Source organism: Bos grunniens, chromosome 19 (assembly GCF_055505025.1).
Source record: "Bos grunniens cultivar Pamir isolate PY7600 chromosome 19, Bosgru_T2T1.0, whole genome shotgun sequence".
In the NCBI taxonomy this organism is placed as follows: Eukaryota; Metazoa; Chordata; class Mammalia; order Artiodactyla; family Bovidae; genus Bos; species Bos grunniens.
In genome coordinates, this window is record NC_141183.1 from 17,096,189 (window position 1) to 17,105,094 (window position 8,906).

Consider the following 8,906-nt stretch of genomic DNA (forward strand, 5'->3'; position numbering starts at 1 on the left):
GCCATCCAACCATCTCATCCTCTGTCGTCCCCTTCTCCTCCTGCTTTCAATCTTTCCCAGCATCAGGGTCTTTTCAAATGAGTCAGCTCTTCGCATCTGGTGGCCAAAGTATTGGACTTTCAGCTTCAAAATTAGTGCTACCAATGAACACCCAGGACTGATTTCCTTTAGGGTGGACTGGTTGGATCTCCTTGCAGTCCAAGGGACTCTCAAGAGTCTTCTCCAACACCACAGTTCAAAAGCATCAATTCTTCAGTGCTCAGCTTTCTTTATAGTCCAACTCTCACATCCATACATGACCACTGGAAAAACCATAGCCTTGACTAGACGGACCTTTGTTGACAAAGTAATGTCTCTGCTTTTTAATATGCTGTCTAGGTTGGTCATAACTTTCCTTCCAAGGAGTAAGCATCTTTTAATTTCATGGCTGCAATCACCATCTGCAGTGATTTTGGACCCCAGAAAAATATAGTCAGCCACTGTTTTCACTGTTTCCCCATTTATTTGCCATGAAGTGATGGGACCGGATGCCATGATCTTAGTTTTCTGAATGTTGAGCTTCAAGCCAACTTTTTCACTCTTCTCTTTCACTTTCATCAAGAGGCTCTTTAGGCTCAGATCCTGACGGTGCAGCAGCCCGCAGCCTCAGCCAGAGAGTCCCAGCAGCTTTCAATGGAGGAGAAGCCCGGCCAGCCACAGTCTCAGCACCATCACAGCCACCACCATCCGCACCATCACCCCCAGCAGCAGCAGCAGCCGCACCACCATCACCATTATTATTTCTACAACCACAGCCACAACCACCATCACCGCCACCATCACCAGCAGCCTCACCAATACCTGCAGCATGGAGCCGAGGGCAGCCCCAAGGCCCAGCCAAAGCCGCTGAAACATGAGCAGAAACACGCCCTCCAGCAGCACCAGGAAACGCCGAAGAAGAAAAGAGGCTACGGTGAACTAAATGGTAATGCTGGAGAAAGAGAAATGTCTTTAAAGAGCCTGGGTTCTGAGGAAGCTACCAACCCTATTTCCAGGGTCCTCAATGGCAACCAACACGTTGTAGACACTAATCTGAAGCAGACTGTAAAGTCCAGCACCTTTGGAAAAGCAGGAATTAAAACCAGGAATTTTATTCAGAAAAACAGTATGGACAAAAAGAATGGGAAGTCTTATGAAAATAAATCTGGAGAGAACCAATCTATAGACAAGACTGATACTGTAGCAATTCCAAATGGTGTTCTAACAAATAATTCTGGCTATATTACTAATGGTTATATGGGCAAAGGAGCAGATAATGATGGTAGTAGATCTGAGAGCGGATATACCACTCCTAAAAAAAGGAAAGCTAGGCGCAATAGCGCCAAGGGTTGTGAAAACCTTAATTTAGTGCAGGACAAAATAATGCAACAAGAGACCAATGTCCCAACCTTAAAACAGGGACTTGAAACTTTCAAGCCTGACTACAGTGAACAAAAGGGAAATCGAGTAGATGGTTCAAAGCCTATTTGGAAGTAGGAAACTGGGCCTGGAGGAACAAGTCGAGGAAAACCTGCTGTGGGTGATATGCTGCGGAAAAGCTCTGATATTAAGCCTGGTGTGAGCAGCAAAAAGTTTGATGATCGGCCCAAAGGAAAGCATACTTCTGCTGTTGCCTCCAAAGAGGACTCGTGGACCCTGTTTAAGCCCCCCCCCAGTTTTTCCAGTGGACAATAGCAGTGCTAAAATCGTTCCTAAAATAAGTTATGCAAGCAAAGTTAAGGAAAACCTCAACAAAACTGTACAGAACTCTTCTGTGTCACCATCTTCATCTTCATCTTCCTCATCATCTACTGGGGAAACTCAGACCCAAGCTTCAAGTCGATTATCCCAGGTCCCTATGTCAGCGCTGAAATCTGTTACTTCGGCCAACTTTTCTAATGGGCCAGTTTTAGCAGGGACTGATGCAAGTGTGTATTCTCCAGGGGGTCAGCCACTGCTAACTACTGCTGCTAATACTCTAACACCCATCTCTTCTGGGACTGATTCAGTTCTCCAAGACATGACTCTGACTTCAGCAGGTGTTGAACAAATTAAGTCCAGCCTTTTTATCTATACTTCAAATATGCAAACTGTGCTGTTGAGCACAGCTCAAGTGGATCTACCCTCTCAGACAGATCAGCAAAACCTGGGGGATATCTTCCAGAATCAGTGGGGTTTATCATTTATCAATGAACACAGTGCTGGCCCCGAAACTGTTACTAGGAAGTCATCAGATTATAAAGTGATGGAGGTGACATTTCAAGGGGAATATCCTGCCACTTTGGTTTCACAGGGTGCTGAAATAATCCCCTCAGGAACTGAGCATCCTGTGTTCCCAAGGCATATGAGCTGGAAAAACGGACTAGTCCTCAAGTTCTGGGTAGCATTCTAAAATCTGGGACTACTAATGAGAGTGGAGCCTTATCCTTGGAACCCAGTCATATAGGTGACCTGCAAAAAGCAGACACCAGTAGTCAAGGTGCTTTAGTGTTTCTCTCAAAGGACTATGAGACAGAAAATCAAAATCCTCTGGCGTCTCCTACGAACACTTTGTTAGGCTCCGCCAAAGAACAGAGATACCAGAGAGGCCTAGAAAGGAATGATAGCTGGGGTTCTTTTGACCTGAGGGCTGCTATTGTATATCACACTAAAGAAATGGAATCTGTTTGGAATTTGCAGAAGCAAGATCCCAAAAGGATAATCACTTACAATGAAGCCATGGGTAGTCCAGATCAATGAAGGACCAGACTGCCTATTTGTAACCTTTCTGCAGCATTAGAGCCACCGTTCATGGGGGACACAAGGCTTTTATGCTCCTAGATCTTCAACGCAGCAGAGGAACCATAAGTAGAATCACAGGATAATATATACAAATATATATATATATATACATTATATATATAGTTATTTTTAAAAAGGCAACTGAAAGTAATTAGACTTCTTAAGGAAACAAATTTATTTCAAGAGACTACACATGGTTATTTAATCTCCGGTACTGAATAGATTTGTTTTATTTTGTTTTTAGTTTTTAAGTGTGAATGCAAGTGATTAATGAATATGGACTTATTAACAAGCGTGGTTCTAAAGTTCCTGCTGTCATCACCTTGGGCAACCAATGACCCACTGGAAAGGCAAATCCACTTTAAAAGATCTCTGTATCTTGTTCTGTGACTAAAGTGATACACTAATCACGGGGAACCCAGAATGATTCAACATTTTCCCCCACTCCTCCCTTGATCTTTTGGTTATACTTTGAACCCTGCGAGAATGCTGGATAAAATGCCTTGAAGTTTGCAGGGGTCTTCTTTTTTTTTTGTGAATATGATTTGCGTGTCTTGCCAGGAATAAGCAGCCTCTGTGGGGTATTGGGAAATATTTTCTTTGTTTTCTTTTAATTTTTGTGGGGTGGGGGATAGGGGAGGGCATTGAAGTTCTACAGTTCTGAAGTAGTTGGTGGTACATAGTTTCACTTGGCTTTGGTTACCTATTGGACTTTAATAAGTAAAAACTTCATGAGTGTCATTTAAACAAAAGTTACAGAACAAACAATTGGCTTTAGATATTTAATCTGGAAAAATCCTCCTGTGCCTATGTTCTAACATAACTGTGTAAGTGGGAGCAAAAATGTATTCTGCTTTTCAACTGTAGGTGCTCCAGACTTGCTCTCTGTCACTAACACTAAATGTGCTATTTTTCTTGTTTTTCATCAAACATCTGAAGAGAAACTTCTGTACCTTTCTGTAAATTCTTTTTAATGTCTCAGAAATCTAAAAGGGGAAGAAAAAAGTCCATGAAAACTAAAACTTCATGTTTTTAGCCAGTGAGGAGGTAATAAACCCTGCCTATAGAAGATGTGTTTTCATGCAAACTATACTTCTGAGCTTATTAGCTTCTAATTATATCTTAATAAATATATTTTATTACTAGAAGAAAAAAAAAAGAGGCTCTTTAGTTCTTCTTCACTCTCTGCCATAAGGGTAGTGTCATCTGCATATCTGAGGTTATTGATATTTCTCGCTGGAATCTTGATTCCAGCCTGTGCTTCTTCCAGCCCAGAGTTTTTCATGATGTACTCTGCATATAAGTTAAATAAGCAGGGTGACAATATACAGCCTTGACGTACTCCTTTTCCTATTTGGAACCAGTCTGTTGTTCCATGTCCAGTTCTAACTGTTGCTTCCTGACCTGCACACAGGTTTCTCAAGAGGCAGGTCAGGTGGTCTGGTATTCCCATCTCTTTCAGAATTTTCCACAGTTTATTGTGATCCACGAAGTCAAAGGCTTTGGCATAGTCAATAAAGCAGAAATAGATGTTTTTCTGGAACTCTCTTGCTTTTTTGATGATCCAGCGGATGTTGGCAATTTGATCTCTGGTTCCTCTGCCTTTTCTAAAATCAGCTTGAACATCTGGAAGTTCATGGTTCACATACTGCTGAAGCCCAGCTTGGAGAATTTTGAGCATTACTTTACTAGTGTGTGAGAAGAGTGCAATTGTGCCGTAGTTTGAGCATTCTTTAGCATTGCCTTTCTTTGGGATTGGAATGAAAACTGACCTTTCCCAGTCCTGTGGCCACTGCTGAGTTTTCCAAATTTGCTGGCATATTGAGTGCAGCACTTTCACAGCATCATCTTCCAGGATTTAAAATAGCTTAACTGGAATTCCATCACCTCCAGTAGCTTTGTTCGTAGTGATGCTTCCTAAGGCCCACTTGACTTCACATTCCAGGATGTCTGGCTCGAGGTGAATGATCACACCATTGTGATTATCTGGGTCGTGAAGATCTTTTTTGTACAGTTCTGTGTATTCTTGCCACCTCTTCTTAATATCTTCTGCTTCTGTTAGGTCCCTCCCATTTCTGTCCTTTATTGAGCACATCTTTGCATGAAGTGTTCCCTTGGTATCTCTAATTATCTTGAAGAGATCTCTAGTCTTTCCCATTCTGTTGTTTTCCTCTATCTCTTTGCATTGATCACTGAGGAAGGCTTTCTTATCTTTCCTTGCTATTCTTTGGAACTCTGCATTCAGATGGGTATATCTTTCCTTTTCTCATTTGCTTTTCGCTTCCCTTCTCTTCACAGCTATTTGTAAGGCCTCCTCAGACAGCCATTTTGCTTTTTTGCATTTCTTTTTCTTGGGGATGGTCTTGATTCCCATCTCCTGTACAATGTCACGAACCTCTGTCCATAGTTCATCAGGCACTCTGTCTGTCAGATCTAGTCCCTTAAATCTATTTCTCTCTTCCACTGTATAGTCATAAGGGATTTGATTTAGGTCATACCTGAATGGTCTAGTGGTTTTCTCCACTTTCTTCAATTTCAGCCTGAATTTGGCAATAAGGAGTTCATGATCTGAGCCACAGTCAGCTCCTGGTCTTGTTTTGGCTGACTGTATAGAGCTTCTCCATCTTTGGCTGCGAAGAATATAATCAATCTGATTTTGGTGTCGACCATCTGGTGATTTCCATGTGTAGAGTCTTCTCTTGTGTTGTTGGAAAAGGGTGTTTGCTATGACTAGTGCATTCTCTTGGCAGAACTCTATTAGCCTTTGCCCTGCTTCATTTTGTACTCCAAGGCCAAATTTGCCTGTTACTCCAGGTGTTTCTTGACTTCCTACTTTTGCATTCCAGTCCCCTATAATGAAAATGACATCTTTTTGGGATGTTAGTTCTAGAAAGTCTTGTAGGTCTTCAAAGAACTGTTCAACTTCAGCTTCTTCAGCATTACTGGTCAGGGCATAGACTTGGATTACTGTGATATTGAATGGTTTGTCTTAGAAATGAACAGAGATCATTCTGAGTTGAGTATAGCAAGTAGTTGGGTGCATTCCAAATGACCTGAATCAGAGAGCTGGAAAGGACATTAAAGATGATCTAACTGACTTCCTTATTTTGCAACCTGTGGATCAGAAGCCGAGTGTGTGTGTGTTTTAGGAGCCAAACTGGTCTAGATGCCAGGTTTCCACGTGTCCAAAACAGAGTCCTCTCTCTGCCCCCTCTCTGCTGCAAAACCTTTGAGGGGGTCCTGAAGGAAGCTCACTAATAGTTGTGAGTCTTTGAAAATGAATAAAACCTCCATTTTTCTTAAAACATAGAGATGGACTAATGGATTTCTGAGGGTTCCTTCCAGCCCAGGGTGGGAATCAGTTTTCCTGTAATTCTCACTTTGGGGCGTTCTTTGGAAGCATGGCTGCTGCAATTGTGCCATCTAGTGATGTGATGTAGGTATTGCGCCACCAGCCAAATACATTATTGCACTTTTCTATTAATAAACGCTGCAGAGAAAAGCAGCTGAGTGAAAAGAGCATTAAGTCTCCTCCCTACCCTTGCCTTGGCTCATTCCCTCCGGCAATGGGAACTTTAAAGGAAACTCCCCAACCTCTCTGACCTGAAGCATAAAACTTTCTCCTCAGCATCTGTCTGCAGGGTTTAGGGTGGGAAGGTAGTGGCACTGGGGGCCGTGTTTCCTGTACCAATCTCTGGGAGGCACGATGCCCAGCCTATGGGTACATTCAGTCATCCTCCGTGCTCCACAAAAGCGATTTTCCCGTGTCCATCACTTGCCATCGCCCTGTCAGGATGGTGCCACATCTAGCTCCAGGCTGGAGCCTTCCTTCAATCCACCCAAGAGCTGGGACACCCCTTCCTTCCTCCGCCCACCCTTATTCATCCTCCTGGGGTGCCCCCCTCTCAAGTCCACGGTCAGCCAGCCTGCAGGGTGAGAGAAGGAACCACAGGGGGCGCAGTCCTGTTCCTGTAAGTTACATGGTCTGACGTGGGACTGAATTGTGTCCCCAAAATTCATATGGTAAAGCCCCTAGTCTCCAGTGTGATGGTACTTGGAGGTAAAAACCTTTGGCAATTATGTTTTGGTGAAGTCATGAGAGTGGAGCCCTCATAAGGGGATTAGTCTGTCTCTCTGACTCTCTCTGGGAGAAGGCAATGGCACCCCACTCCAATACTCTTGCCTGGAAAATCCCATGGACGGAGGAGCCTGGTGGGCTGCAGTCCATGGGGTTGCTAGGAGTCGGACACGACTGAGCAAATTCACTTTCACTTTTCACTTTCATGCACTGGAGAAGGAAATGGCAGCCCACTCCAGTGTTCTTGCCTGGAGAATCCCAGGGACGGGGGAGCCTGGTGGGCTGCCGTCTTAGCAGCAGCAGCAGCTGACTCTCTTGCTTGCTTGCTCTCTTTCCCTCTCCCCTTTTTTCTCTCCATTAGGATTCAGCAGGAAATTAGCCACCTGGAAGCCAGAAAGAGGCCTTACCAGAACGCAATCATGCTTGCACTTTGATCTCAGACTCCAAGTCTCCAAATCCGTGAGAAATCAATGTCTGTTATTGAAGCCACTCAGTCTGTAGTGTTTTGTCCTAGCAACCCAAGCAGACCAAGACATGGTCTGAGTCCCGGTTTGAAGTATTGGAAGTCAGTCCATTCAAAGAAAATCTTGCAGATGGGTCAGTTTTACCCATATGTCTTCCCAGATGGGATGAGTGTTGAGCCTTACTGATGGGCTGGCCAGGAGGAAGCTGTGTGTGTGTGCTTAGTCATGCGAACCCGTGGACTACAGCCTGCTAGGCTCTCCCACGAGATTCTCCAGGCAAGAATACTGGAGTGGATCGCCATTCCTTTCACCAAGGATCTTCCCAATCCAGGGATTGAACCTGGGTCTCCCGCATTGCAGGTGGATCCTTTACCATCTGAGCCACCAAAAAAGCTGAGGAGGAGGCTAGGGCAGGGAAAAGATGACTAGGAGCACAAGGGTTCTTGTGTCTTCAAATGAGTAAGCTGAATACCATAAGGAGCCCAGTGAGCCATACCAGTTCCTGAGGAGGTTCCCCGAGTAGGAAATGCTTCCAGAACTAATCCCTCAGGAGCCGAGGTGGCTGATCCAGAACAGCCATCAGGACTGTGAGTAGAGATCACAGTGCAATGTCACAAGATAAAAGGAGGAGTCTGGGTCCGAGGACTTTGTGCAGAACGGCTGGACAGCCAACCCTTCAGTGGGAGGGGAAAATGTACTTTTTGTGTCTTTTAAGCCACTGTCTTTTAGTCTCCGTAACCCACAGCCAAAGATAATCATAACTGATATTGCATTCAATAAGTGTTGGCTGTTACCTGTCACATGATCACAACCATTTAATGTCTGTCTTCCCACTGGATTGTAAGCTCCATGAGGGCAGGAGCTCTGTGTCTGCCCAGTTAAGTGTATCCTCAAGGCCCAAGCCAGTGCCATACACACAGCCGGCACTCAGTAAGTGTCTGTCAGATAAGTCTGTGACCCCCTTTCCTGCCCTTTTCCTCTCTGAACCTGAGTACCAGCCTTGTGTCATCTTTTCCACTAAGGTCTCACTTAAAGCCCATTAAGAAAGATCATCCCAGTCACATGTCGCTTCCTCTTGGTGCAGGGCCCTTGGAAATCACAGTGTGTGTGACATGGCAGTTGTCCTGCTGGTGTTGTTCTGTGTGGTGGTCATTCTGTGGTTAGTCCCTGGATGCTTATGTCCTTGCTTAACTGCACGGTAATTGACTTTGGAGGGGAAAACACTTTCAGTTTTTAATCATTGGGAGCTTGGCCCCAATTCCTCCTAAATGTTTACAGCGGACAATAAATACTTCATGGAGAAAAAAAGGGAGGGAGGGAAGGTGGGAGGGAAGAAAGGAAAAGGGAGTGAGGAAAACCCGACAAGGCCCCAACCCGACTGAGGAGGAATGCTGGCATTTCAAGTTGGGGAGAGTGACTCTTAAAAAGGAGAAATAGGGACTTCCCTGGCAGTCCAATGGTTAAGACTTCACCTTCTAATGTAGGGCATGTGGGTTTGATCCCTGGTTGGAGAGCTAAAATCCCACATGTCTCATGGCCAAAAAGCCAAAACATAAAACAGAAGC

At 44.5% G+C, this 8,906-nt stretch overlaps 1 pseudogene across 1 annotated transcript; it reads left to right on the top strand.

Annotated features, from left to right (window-relative positions):
* Window positions 1-614: 614 nt before the first annotated feature.
* LOC147351400 (FMR1-interacting protein NUFIP2 pseudogene) lies at window positions 615-3,312 on the top strand (annotated as a pseudogene). The gene has a single exon (XR_015147495.1). The product of XR_015147495.1 is annotated as an FMR1-interacting protein NUFIP2 pseudogene (transcript).
* The last annotated feature ends 5,594 nt before the right edge of the window (window positions 3,313-8,906 follow it).